Source organism: Bufo bufo, chromosome 2 (assembly GCF_905171765.1).
Source record: "Bufo bufo chromosome 2, aBufBuf1.1, whole genome shotgun sequence".
Taxonomy (NCBI): Eukaryota; Metazoa; Chordata; class Amphibia; order Anura; family Bufonidae; genus Bufo; species Bufo bufo.
In genome coordinates this window covers 272,250,125-272,264,715 of record NC_053390.1, presented here as the reverse complement: position 1 = coordinate 272,264,715, position 14,591 = coordinate 272,250,125, and positions in this window count along the sequence as shown.

The window sequence follows — 14,591 nt, the reverse complement described above, 5'->3', positions numbered from 1 at the left end:
TCAAAAGACTCCAAATTGGGTCACATGTTATGTTTATTGACATAATTTTGGATACATTCATTGTTATCATCACTGTTTGATCTGATCCTTTATAATTTGCAGTATGTTTGCTGGGGTTTCCGGTGTACCACATGAGCAGTGGCAACTTGTTACTATTATGCACTGATATATATACCGGCCATAGGGGGTATCTTTCATCCACACTTGTCTGTATCTCCCTTCTGGGTTTTAAAATTGTGTATTGTACATTTTTGCATATATGTTTAATAAAATATTTTGTATGAACAACACCGCGTGCTGTGCATCTATACGAGTTTGTGAAATTGTGGCCGTGCGGTGCACACTTTGGCTGGCGACAGCCATTTTTTGGAGTTAGTCCACAGAATCTGCAATCAAACTAGTGAAAGAAAGCCAAGAGTCATGTGCAAGAGGAAACGTGCGCCTTCATAAATTCACAGTTGCTCAGTGGTTAGCTCTGGTGCCTAGCAGTGCTGGGGTCCTAGGTTCGAATCCAACCAAGGGCAACATCTGCATGGAGTTTGAATGTTCTCCCCATGTTTGCGTGAGTTTCCTCCGGGTTCTCTGGTTTCCTCCCACACTCCAAAAACATACTGATAGCGACCTTAGATTGTGAGACCCATTGGAGACAGTTGGAAGCTAATGTCTGTAAAGCGCTGCGGAAAATTGTAGCGCTATGTAAGTGCATAAAATAAATAAATAAATTCATCTCAAACAGCAGAGAGGTACTGGAATCCATCAGTGACTCTGAACGTGTATCAACAATGAAGAATGTAGATCTCAATTATGATCATCTTCCAGTTCAGAACGTACTTGGATTGGAATGGAATGTAGAGAATGACAAGTTCTTCTTTGAAGTATCTATTGAAGAGAAAGTTGCAACTAGACGCAATCTTTCCGCAGTGGCTTCTATATATGATCCATTGGGATTCTTGGCCCCAGTAATCCTCAGAGAAAAAGAAATACTACAAGAATTATGCAGACAGAAGTTGGAATGGGACGAGCCCATACCTGAAAAATTTGAGGCCAAGGTGGGAGACTTGCAAAACTTGAGAGAAGTTTGGATACCCAGATGTTTTGTACCTCATGATTTCAGAAAGTACAAGAAAATAGAACTTCATCACTTTTCAGATGCCAGTAGTAGGGATGAGCGAACCCGAACTGTATAACGAATTTTGGGGTGTCCGTGACACGGACCCGAACCCGAACATTTTCGTAAAAGTCTGGGTTCGGGTTCGGTGTTCGGCGCTTTCTTGGCGCTTTTTGAAAGGCTGCAAAGCAGCCAATCAACAAGCGTCATACTACTTGCCCCAAGAGGCCATCACAGCCTTGCCTACTATTGGCATGGCTGTGATTGGCCAGTGCAGCATGTGACCCAGCCTCTATATAAGCTTGGGTCACGTAGCGCTGCACGTCACTCTGCTGATTCAAGCATAGGGAGAGGTTGCAGCTGCGACGTTAGGGCGAGATTAGGCCGATTAACTCCTCCAAAAGACTTCATTCTGTGATCGATCTGCAGCTGTGGATCATTGAAGTGCTATTATTGACTTGCTCACTTTTTTGAGGCTGCCCAGAGCGTTTTTAGATCACTTCTTTTCTGGGGGGATCGGCGGCCATTTTGTGACTTGTGGTGCGCCAGCACGAGCTATCACCAACTGTATTTAACCATCGATAGTGTGGTTATTTTGTGCTATATCCTACATCAGCTGCAGGCTAAGCCTGTGTCACCGAAGTGCATTTAACCATCAACAGTCTGGTTATTTTTTGGCCATATACTACATCAGCTGCAGGCTGAGCCTGTTTCACCCAAGTGCATTTAACCATTAACAGTCTGATTATTTTTTGGCCATATACTACATCAGCTGCAGGCTGAGCCTGTGTCACCCAAGTGCATTTAACCATCAACAGTGTGGTTATTTTTTGGCCATATATTACATCAGGGGCAAGTTAAGCCTGTCACCCAGCGCCTAAAAAATAGACCTGACATTTCTATTCAACCAAATCTGCACAGTTTTAGCTGGTCAAGTTATTTGTAGTGACCGTCAAAGCAGACTTTTTGTTCTGGGTTGAAAAAGCATTCCCAAATTTGCCATTCTGAAAATAACTAGTTTGTGGTATTTGAGGCCTACTTAAAATCTATCCCAAAAAGAAAATCTTACATTGAAGTTATTGATAGTGTCATTCAAAAAAACCTAAGACACACGCTAGCGTGCTGATAGAAGTGTCATTCTGTGATTAAACCTATAACTGTCACACAGCGCAAAAAAAAACAGGTCTCACATCTCTATTCAACCAAATCTGCACAGTTTTAGCTGGTCAAGTTATTTGTAGTGACCGTCAAAGCAGACTTTTTGTTCAGGGTGAAAAAGCATTCCCAAATTTGCCATTCTGAAAATAACTAGTTTGTGGTATTTGAGGCCTACTTGAAATCTATCCCAAAAAGAAAATCTTACATTGAAGTTATTGATAGTGTCATTCAGAAAAACCTAAGACACACGCTAGCGTGCTGATAGAAGTGTCATTCTGTGATTAAACCTATAACTGTCACACAGCGCAAAAAAAAACAGGTCTCACATCTCTATTCAACCAAATCTGCACAGTTTTAGCTGGTCAAGTTATTTGTAGTGACCGTCAAAGCAGACTTTTTGTTCAGGGTGAAAAAGCATTCCCAAATTTGCCATTCTGAAAATAACTAGTTTGTGGTATTTGAGGCCTACTTGAAATCTATCCCAAAAAGAAAATCTTACATTGAAGTTATTGATAGTGTCATTCAGAAAAACCTAAGACACACGCTAGCGTGCTGATAGAAGTGTCATTCTGTGATTAAACCTATAACTGTCACACAGCGCAAAAAAAAACAGGTCTCACATCTCTATTCAACCAAATCTGCACAGTTTTAGCTGGTCAAGTTATTTGTAGTGACCGTCAAAGCAGACTTTTTGTTCTGGGTTGAAAAAGCATTCCCAAATTTGCCATTCTGAAAATAACTAGTTTGTGGTATTTCAGGCCTACTTGAAATCTATCCCAAAAAGAAAATCTTACATTGAAGTTATTGATAGTGTCATTCAGAAAAACCTAAGACACACGCTAGCGTGCTGATAGAAGGGTCATTCTGTGATTAAACCTATAACTGTCACACAGCGCAAAAAAAAACAGGTCTCACATCTCTATTCAACCAAATCTGCACAGTTTTAGCTGGTCAAGTTATTTGTAGTGACCGTCAAAGCAGACTTTTTGTTCTGGGTTGAAAAAGCATTCCCAAATTTGCCATTCTCAAAATTGTGGTGAACGGGAACAATGAGGAAAACATCTAATAAGGGACGCGGACGTGGACGTGGACATGGTCGTGGTGGTGTTAGTGGACCCTCTGGTGCTGGGAGAGGACGTGGCCATTCTGCCACAGCCACACGTCCTAGTGAACCAACTACCTCAGGTCCCAGTAGCCTGCAGAATTTACAGCGATATTTGGTGGGGCCCAATGCCGTTCTAAAGATGGTAAGGCCTGAGCAGGTACAGGCATTATTCAATTGGGTGGCCGACAGTGGATCCAGCACGTTCACATTATCTCCCACCCAGTCTTCTGCAGAAAGCGCACAGATGGCGCATGAAAACCAAGCCCATCGGTCTGTCACATCACCCCCATGCATATCACCACAGTCCCTGTTTTGCCGCTGGACATCGCACGGCTTCGTGGGAAAAACTGCCATATATATACCTGCCATATATACCAGCCTTATATCAGCCATATCAGTGTACATCACCTCAGCCCCTGTTTCGCCGCTGGACTCCGCACCGTTTCGTGGTAAAAACTGCCCCAACTTCCCGCTGATCCCCTGAACCCACAAGCCCCAGAACTGGGTCAACTCCATTCAGGAATTTTTCTTGAGACTCAGGTGACTGGGGGGTACATTGGCAAGGTCCCTGATTCACTTAACCTCTTTGGGTGCTACAAGATATACACGGTTGTTTGTATAAGGAACATTAAGATCTGTGTATCACCTATTCTGAAACTACCGTGTAAGAGGCTGAAAGGGGAAGGGAACAAAGGAGGAAAGGGGGGGGGGAGGAAGGGGAAAAAATAAAAAATAAAAAAAATGGCTCCCAAACCATCAAACAGAAAATCCATCGGCATCTCTCCACCCAAAGGGGGCGCTGTAAGGACACAGCTTGATAAATACTTAAAATCCCCACCGCCATTACCCAAGACAAGGGCTAACCAGAAACAAACATCACAGATGGGGGATTATGAAGAGAATGAAAACCCTCCAAATAAGGTGGGAGATAATCGGGCAGCAGAAGTAGATAACCAGATGAGTAATATTGATCATAAATTAGCAGGTATATTGGAAGCAGTTAAAACAACCAAGCAATCATTAAGTACCCTGACGACAACGGTGGCAGCAGTGCAGACCGACATCGCGGTAATCCGGGACGATCTAAATAAAATGAGGCAGCGCGTTAAAGAGTACGAAACCCTGACTATAGAGCTGCAAAAAGAATCCAGCCAGATTAAAAAAAGGATGGTAATAGTAGAGAATGATAATAAGGCACTGAAGGAAAAAATGGCCGATCTGGAGGACAGATCACGGAGAGACAATCTCAAATTAGTGGGTTTCCCAGAAGGAGTAGAAAAAGATGACCCTATAGGTTTCATACAAAAATGGCTGTTAGATAATATAATAACCCCAGGAGCAGCTCTAGGACCTTCAGTGGAGAGAGCGCACCGTATTCCAACAAGAAAACCCATACCAGGGTCAGCGCCAAGGCCCCTGTTAATTAAAATGACCTCCTCAAGGGATCGGGATAATATCCTTAGGTGGAAGAGAGAAGCGCAAATTGTGAAATATAATGATGCTAACATAGAGATATACCCGGACTTTTCGAAAGCTACGCAAGATAGAAGAAGAGAATATAAGGTTGTTAAAAAGAGACTGATACAAGCCCATCTAAAATACTCCATGATGTATCCTGCGAAACTACGGGTCATCTACAAAGAAACCATTCAATTCTTCTCCAACCCATGTGATGCAGCAGATTGGATGGACTCTCAGGGCATTAAATAATCTGCTCATGGTCGCGGCGGGGGAGAGCCGGGGGGGTCGATGGTGGGGGGGGGGGATAGTCTATAGTTAGAGACCTATGAGCCGCAGTTTGCGTCTCGCAGGTCAGAAGGGGATTGGGGTTTGGGGGGTGGGTTGGGGGAGGGGGTTTCTTTCCGCGGGGGACTGTCGTGGTGTTGAGGGTAGGTCGTTGGTGGTCCCCCTGTCCCTCCGCTCAGTGCTGCCTTATTCTTTAAAATGTCTGGTATATTGACATGGAATATCCGCGGTTTTGCGGATAAAATTAAGAGGTGCGCAGTGTTCAATTTAGTCTCTAGACATTTACCAGCAATAGTGGCCCTGTTAGAAACACATCTTACAGGTGAAAAAGTGGCAGCACTGGGCGGAAGGAGATGGGCCTCTCACGAATACCATTCCTGTCACTCTACATACTCCAGGGGAATCAGTGTGTATATTCATAGGCAGGTAGATTATGACCCAATAGAACAGCTAATCGATCAAGAGGGCAGGTACATATTTTTGCACTGTTACTGGCAGGGGCAAAGGAGAATTATAGCGTTTGTTTACATCCCGCCCCCCTTTACAACTACTGTATTATGTAAATTGACGGACTATATCGCAGCACGAGAGGAGTGCCCGGTGCTGGTGATGGGCGATTTCAACTCGGTCATGGACACTAAAAAAGATAGGATTTCCACCATAACCAATTATGAATTAAATCTAGGACCAAGTACAGTGCTATCCAGAATCTGCACAGAGATGGCACTGGTTGATATATGGCGATCTTTTTACGGAAATAAGCAAGTATTTTCCTGTTTCAGTAACACATATAGGTCCATGTCGCGAGTTGATTTGGCTCTCGCCAGCCCCGGGCTCATAAATAGGGTAAAAAAAATGAATTATGAATGTCATGGCATCTCAGACCATAGCCCGGTTTTGGTAATACTGGACAGTTCTAAGAAACCAAACCAAAATAGAATGTTTAAACTTAACCCCCACTGGATGACATTGATAGGGAATCTAGATAAGATTAATGAAGAAATAAAACTCTTCTGAAGGGATAATGTCAATTCAACACATATCCATATGGTTTGGGACTCGCTTAAGGCATACCTTCGGGGTATATATTCATACGAAATCAGGAAACAGAAAAACCTTTTTGCTCAAACTCAAAAAGAAATAGAAGGGAGGCTCAACCAGATAACGAATGAGATTATCCACGCAAATACCCCAGAAAAACAATTTCAACTTAAAAAAGCACAAGATGAATATAAACAACATCTACACAAAAAAGCACAGAACAAAATGTTTTTTTTCAGGGTTGAGGAGTTTTAGCGAGTCCGGCAAGCCAAGTAGATTATTATCTATGATAGTAAAAAATCAAAGGGGAGGCTCCAACATCATTGGAATTAGGACAGAGGCAGGAAACATCCTACGAGACCCGGATGACATCCTAAGGGAATTTACTAGGTATTTTATGACACTATATCAAGCCGGGTCTAAAAATCAGGGAGAAAAAATAGATCAATACCTGGATAATATTGAGATCCCTGAATTCGACCAACAAGACATTGACTGGTTAAATAGACCTATACAACTGACTGAGCTACAGACTACGTTGCAATCTATCAAAGGCAACACATCCCCAGGGGTGGACGGTTTCCCATTTGAAGTATACCGGAAACATGAGGGAACTATTCTTCCCCAAATGTTGGAGGTACTAAATAAATCTTGGACAATGGGTTCCCTACCCCCCTCATGGATGGAAGCCACCATCACATTGATCCCCAAAAAGGGGAAGGATCCGCTGTTGGCCGCCTCCTACCGCCCCATCTCTCTGTTGAATACAGACTATAAAATTCTTGCCAAACTGTTAGCCAACAGATTAAAAACTGTCATACATAAAGTCGTCCATGTAGACCAAACCAGGTTCATTCCCAAAAGAAACATACAGGATAATATAAGGAGGGCCTTCCTGAACATCCAGATGGGGGACGGGGGGGACTGCTTCATCCTGTCCTTAGATGCCGCTAAGGCCTTCGACAGGGTGGAGTGGCCCTTCCTTTGGAGAGTACTATCGCGGGTGAAGATGGGCGAATACTTCTCCAGATGGGTTCGCATTCTGTACCAAAACCCGGTATCTAGGGTCCGAATTAACGGTGAGTACTCTGCCCCTTTTTCCTTGAACCGAGGAACACGCCAGGGCTGCCCCCTCTCCCCCTTGCTCTTCTTGTTGTTCCTGGAGCCAATTGCATGCAAAATTAGAACAGATGTGGAAATATCTGGCTTCGGGTGCGAGGGAGAAGCTGATAAAATTAGTTTATATGCGGACGACATGCTGCTTTTTTTGGGGAGGGGGTATATAGACTTGCCCAGGGTTATGGAAAGTCTGGATGAGTTTGGATCCCTATCTGGATATGACATAAACTGGGAAAAATCCAAATTCCTTCCATTGAGACGCCCGGTTCCACGGGGCCACAATTTTCGGGTTAGTATACTGACCCCAGCAGACTCTCTATTGTACCTGGGTATCCAGATAGGGACCAAACTGGAACATTATTTGAAACTGAATATACTCCCAATAATAGATAAAGTCAGGGAAAAAATTAGAACATGGCTAAAACTCCCTCTGTCACAAATCAACCGAATAGCGCTTATTAAAATGACATTATTACCAATGTTACTATATGTTTTCAACGCTAGTCCAATCACGATAGAAGACAAGTTCTTCAACAAGTTAGAGACCCTCTTTAACGAACTGATATGGGGCCGCAAACGAGTAAGAATTAAGATTCAGTATCTGTATAAAGAAGAGGGTGGAATGTCCATCCCCTTCTTAAAAGGATATTACCTAGCTGCCCAACTGAGATGGTGTGTGAGGAATCGGAGGAATAAATGCATCTGCCTACTTTTCGGGGAGTATTGTAGACCATGGTCGGATCTTTTCCATATCCTTGAAACCGGTATTTTTAAGAAGAAAACAATAATAAACCCGTTTTGTAGAATGCTTGGGTATATTTGGCAACAAATTAGAGACATGGCAGGCGTATCTGAAGCAGTTCAGTACACCCCATTGTGGGGGAACGCACACATACCACAAGTTATGCAATTAGGTCACGCTGAATATTGGGAAAAATATGGGATATATTTAATTGCACAAGTTTTTCAGCAAGGACTGATTAGGCCCTTAAATGAAATATTACCAGATACTACATTAGGATTTATGGATAAATTTCGATATGAACAATTACGTCACGCGATACATCACACCGAGAATAAGAATTGTTTGAAGATAGTAAGGAACACTTTTTTAGATTTTGGTCAAGATATGACATTTAATACCTCCATATCACATATGTACGCTAAGTTAAAATATGAACACACAAAAACGATCACATTTAGGGGTGAGGCCAAATGGGAAAGAGATCTACATAAAGGGGAACCGATTAGGTGGAATACTGTGTATAGAAATATTAAAAGATCGACCGTGTCACCCGCCCATGCATGGATTCTTTTGAAAATCATACACCGCCTCTATTACACACCAGTATTACTGCATACCATTTATAAAGATAGGAAACAGAACTGCTATAAATGTAACAAAGACAGAGGAGATTATAAACATCTGTTGTGGGAATGTCCAGGGATAAATGAGTATTGGATAAAAATATTTCGGAAACTGCAGGACCACTCCCCTATGAAGTACCAGGCATGCATTGATTATGCCATCCTGGGTACATTCCCAGAGACGGTCGAAAATAAAACTGAGCAGATACTGTGGTTTCGGGGCATCGCACTAGCCAAAATAATAATTGTGAAACATTGGGGCACCATGAAACACCCCAGTTTTCAGGAGTGGTTGGAGTGGATGAACAGGGTTAGGCAGTATGAATACATTCTAGCCCAAACAGCGGGGAAAAGGGCAGTCTGGCTGCGGATCTGGGGTAACTGGAAATAACGACAGCCGATGTAGATACGGCGGCTCTGCGGAGGAGAGGGGGGGTAACTGGCGACTGGAAACAATGATAAAGATGTAGACACGGCAGCCCCGCGGAAATAAAAAGGGGGGGGGGTAGAGGGAGGGATAGGGGGGTGTATAAACAAAATGGAAACTCAGCATAGGATTAGATGAATGCAATAATGTATTCCTACTATATTGCTTTGTGATATGGAAATAGAAAGACTGTTATACACTACTTTTTGGGAAAATAAAAATATATTAAAAAAAAAAACTGTCTGAGCCTCAAGTTATGCAGCAGTCTCTTATGCTGTTTGAAGACTCTGCTGCCAGGGTTTCCCAAGGGCATCCATCTAGCCCTTCCCCAGGGGTGGAAGAGATAGAATGCGCTAACGCACAACCACTTATTTTTCCTGATGATGAGGACATGGGAATACCACCTCAGCACGTCTCTGATGATGACGAAACACAGGTGCCAACTGCTGCGTCTTTCTGCAGTGTGCAGACTGAACAGGAGGTCAGGGATCAAGACTGGGTGGAAGACGATGCAGGGGACGATGAGGTCCTAGACCCCACATGGAATGAAGGTCGTGCCACTGACTTTCACAGTTCGGAGAAAGAGGCAGTGGTGAGACCGAGCCAACAGCGTAGCAAAAGAGGGAGCAGTGGGCAAAATCAGAACACCCGCCGCCAAGAGACTCCGCCTGCTACTGACCGCCGCCATCTGGGACCGAGCACCCCAAAGGCAGCTTCAAGGAGTTCCCTGGCATGGCACTTCTTCAAACAATGTGCTGACGACAAGACCCGAGTGGTTTGCATGCTGTGCCATCAGAGCCTGAAGCGAGGCATTAACGTTCTGAACCTTAGCACAACCTGCATGACCAGGCACCTGCATGCAAAGCATGAACTGCAGTGGAGTAAACACCTTAAAAACAAGGAAGTCACTCAGGCTCCCCCTGCTACCTCTTCTGCTGCTGCCGCCTCGGCCTCTTCTGCTGCTGCTGCCGCCGCCTCAGCCTCTTCCTCTGCCTCTGGAGGAACGTTGGCACCTGCCGCCCAGCAAACATGGGATGTACCACCAACACCACCACCTGCGTCACCAAGCATCTCAACCATGTCACACGGCAGCGTTCAGCTCTCCATCTCACAAACATTTGAGAGAAAGCGTAAATTCCCACCTAGCCACCCTCGATCCCTGGCCCTGAATGCCAGCATTTCTAAACTACTGGCCTATGAAATGCTGTAATTTAGGCTGGTGGACACACACAGCTTCAAACAGCTCATGTCACTTGCTGTCCCACAGCATGTTGTTCCCAGCCGCCACTACTTCTCCAAGAGAGCCGTGCCTTCCCTGCACAAACAAGTGTCCGATAAAATCAAGTGTGCACTGCGCAACGCCATCTGTGGCAAGGTCCACCTAACCACAGATACATGGACCAGTAAGCACGGCCAGGGACACTATATCTCCCTAACTGCACACTGGGTAAATGTAGTGGAGGCTGGGCCCCAGGCGGAGAGCTGTTTGGCGCACGTCCTTCCGCCGCCAAAGGATCGCAGGGCAACATTCTTTGCCTCCTGTCTCCTCCTCCTCCTACTCAGCTTCCTCCTCCTCTTCTTCCACCTGCTCATCCAGTCAGCCACACACCTTCACCACCAACTTCAGCACAGCACGGGGTAAACGTCAGCAGGCTATTCTGAAACTCATATGTTTGGGGGACAGGCCCCACACCGCACAGGAGTTGTGGCGGGGTATAGAACAACAGACTGACGAGTGGTTGCTGCCGGTGAGCCTCAAGCCCGGCCTGGTGGTGTGCGATAATGGGCGAAATCTCATTGCAGCTCTGGGACTAGCCGGTTTGACGCACATCCCTTGCCTGGCGCATGTGCTGAATTTGGTGGTGGAGAAGTTCATTCGCAACTACCCCGACATGTCAGAGCTGCTGCATAAAGTGCGGGCCGTCTGTTCGCGCTTCCGGCGTTCACACCCTGCCGCTGCTCGCCTGTCTGCGCTACAGTGTAACTTCGGCCTTCACGCTCACCGCCTCATATGCGACGTGCCCACCAGGTGGAACTCCACCTTGCATATGCTGGACAGACTGTGCGAGCAGCAGCAGGCCATAGTGGAGTTTCAGCTGCAGCACGCACGGGTCAGTCGCACTGCGGATCAGACACACTTCACCACCAATGACTGGGCCTCCATGCGAGACCTGTGTGCCCTGTTGCGCTGTTTCGAGTACTCCACCAACATGGCCAGTGGCGATGACGCCATTATCAGCGTTACAATACCACTTCTATGTCTCCTTGAGAAAACACTTAGGGCGATGATGGAAGAGGAGGTGGCCCAGGAGGAAGAGGAGGAAGAGGGGTCATTTTTAGCACTTTCAGGCCAGTCTCTTCAAAGTGACTCAGAGGGAGTTTTTTAGCAACACCAGAGGCCAGGTACAAATGTGGCCAGACAGGGCCCACTACTGGAGGACGAGGAGGACGAGGATGAGGAGGAGGTGGAGGAGGATGAGGATGAAGCATGTTCACAGCGGGGTGGCACCCAAAGCAGCTCGGGCCCATCACTGGTGCGTGGCTGGGGGGAAACACAGGACGATGACGATACGCCTCCCACAGAGGACAGCTTGTCCTTACCTCTGGGCAGCCTGGCACACATGAGCGACTACATGCTGCAGTGCCTGCGCAACGACAGCAGAGTTGCCCACATTTTAACGTGTGCGGAATACTGGGTTGCCACCCTGCTGGATCCCCGGTACAAAGACAATGTGCCCACCTTACTTCCTACACTGGAGCGTGATAGGAAGATGCGCGAGTACAAGCGCACGTTGGTAGACGCGCTACTGAGAGCATTCCCAAATGTCACAGGGGAACCAGTGGAAGCCCAAGGCGAAGGCAGAGGAGGAGCAAGAGGTCGCCAACGCAGCTGTGTCATGGCCAGCTCCTCTGAGGGCAGGGTTAGCATGGCAGAGATGTGGAAAAGTTTTGTCACCACGCCACAGCTAACTGCACCACCACCTGATACGGAACGTGTTAGCAGGAGGCAACATTTCACTAACATGGTGGAACAGTACCTGTGCACACCCCTCCACGTACTGACTGATGGTTCGGCCCCATTCAACTTCTGGGTCTCCAAATTGTCCACGTGGCCAGAGCTAGCCTTTTATTCCTTGGAGGTGCTGGCCTGCCCGGCGGCCAGCGTTTTGTCTGAACGTGTATTCAGCACGGCAGGGGGCGTCATTACAGACAAACGCAGCCGCCTGTCTACAGCCAATGTGGACAAGCTGACGTTCATAAAAATGAACCAGGCATGGATCCCACAGGACCTGTCCATCCCTTGTGCAGATTAGATATTAACTACCTCCCCTTAACAATATATTATTCTACTGCAGGGCACTTCCTCATTCAATAGTATTTTTAATTTCATTTTACCATTATATTGCGGGGCAACCCAAAGTTGAATGAACCTCTCCTCTGTCTGGGTGCCGGGGCCTAAATGTGTGACAGTGGCCTGTTCCAGTGGTGGGTGACGTGAAGCCTGATTCTCTGCTATGACATGAATACAGATTCTGCGCTGACATAAGGCCAGATTCTCTGTTACGGGACCTCTCTCCTCTGCCTGGGTGCCTGGGCCTAAATGTGTGACAGTGGCCTGTTCCAGTGGTGGGTGACGTAAAGCCTGATTCTCTGCTATGACATGAAGACAGATTCTGCGCTGACATGAGGCCAGATTCTCTGTTACGGGACAGCTCTCCTCTGTCTGGGTGCCGGGGCCTAAATGTGTGACAGTGGCCTGTTCCAGTGGTGGGTGACGTGAAGCCTGATTCTCTGCTATGACATGAATACAGATTCTGTGCTGACATAAGGCCAGATTCTCTGTTACGGGACCTCTCTCCTCTGCCTGGGTGCCTGGGCCTAAATGTGTGACAGTGGCCTGTTCCAGTGGTGGGTGACGTGAAGCCTATTCTCTGCTATGACATGAATACAGATTCTGCGCTGACATAAGGCCAGATTCTCTGTTACGGGACCTCTCTCCTCTGCCTGGGTGCCTGGGCCTAAATGTGTGACAGTGGCCTGTTCCAGTGGTGGGTGACGTGAAGCCTGATTCTCTGCTATGACATGAATACAGATTCTGCGCTGACATAAGGCCAGATTCTCTGTTACGGGACCTCTCTTCTCTGCCTGGGTGCCTAGGCCTAAATGTGTGACAGTGGCCTGTTCCAGTGGTGGGTGACGTGAAGCATGATTCTCTGCTATGACAGGAAGACAGATTCTGCGCTGACATAAGGCCAGATTCTCTGTTACGGGACCGCTCTCCTCTGTCTGGGTACCGGGGCCTAAATGTGTGACAGTGGCCTGTTCCAGTGGTGGGTGACGTGAAGCCTGATTCTCTGCTATGACATGAATACAGATTCTGCGCTGACATAAGGCCAGATTCTCTGTTACGGGACCTCTCTCCTCTGCCTGGGTGCCGGGGCCTAAATGTGTGACAGTGGCCTGTTCCAGTGGTGGGTGACGTGATGCCTGATTCTCTGCTATGACATGAAGACAGATTCTGCGCTGACATAAGGCCAGATTCTCTGTTACGGGACCGCTCTCCTCTGTCTGGGTGCCGGGGCCTAAATGTGTGACAGTGGCCTGTTCCAGTGGTGGGTGACGTGAAGCCTGATTCTCTGCTATGACATGAAGACAGATTCTGCGCTGACATAAGGCCAGATTCTCTGTTACGGGACCGCTCTCCTCTGTCTGGGTGCCGGGGCCTAAATGTGTGACAGTGGCCTGTTCCAGTGGTGGGTGACGTGAAGCCTGATTCTCTGCTATGACATGAATACAGATTCTGCGCTGACATAAGGCCAGATTCTCTGTTACGGGACCTATCTCCTCTGCCTGGGTGCCTGGGCCTAAATGTGTGACAGTGGCCTGTTCCAGTGGTGGGTGACGTGATGCCTGATTCTCTGCTATGACATGAAGACAGATTCTGCGCTGACATAAGGCCAGATTCTCTGTTACGGGACCGCTCTCCTCTGTCTGGGTGCCGGGGCCTAAATGTGTGACAGTGGCCTGTTCCAGTGGTGGGTGACGTGAAGCCTGATTCTCTGCTATGACATGAAGACAGATTCTGCGCTGACATAAGGCCAGATTCTCTGTTACGGGACCGCTCTCCTCTGTCTGGGTGCCGGGGCCTAAATGTGTGACAGTGGCCTGTTCCAGTGGTGGGTGACGGGAAGCCTGATTCTCTGCTATGACATGAATACAGATTCTGCGCTGACATAAGGCCAGATTCTCTGTTACGGGACCTCTCTCCTCTGCCTGGGTGCCTGGGCCTTAATGTGTGACAGTGGCCTGTTCCAGTGGTGGGTGACGTGATGCCTGATTCTCTGCTATGACATGAAGACAGATTCTGCGCTGACATAAGGCCAGATTCTCTGTTACGGGACCGCTCTCCTCTGTCTGGGTGCCGGGGCCTAAATGTGTGACAGTGGCCTGTTCCAGTGGTGGGTGACGTGAAGCCTGATTCTCTGCTATGACATGAATACAGATTCTGCGCTGACATA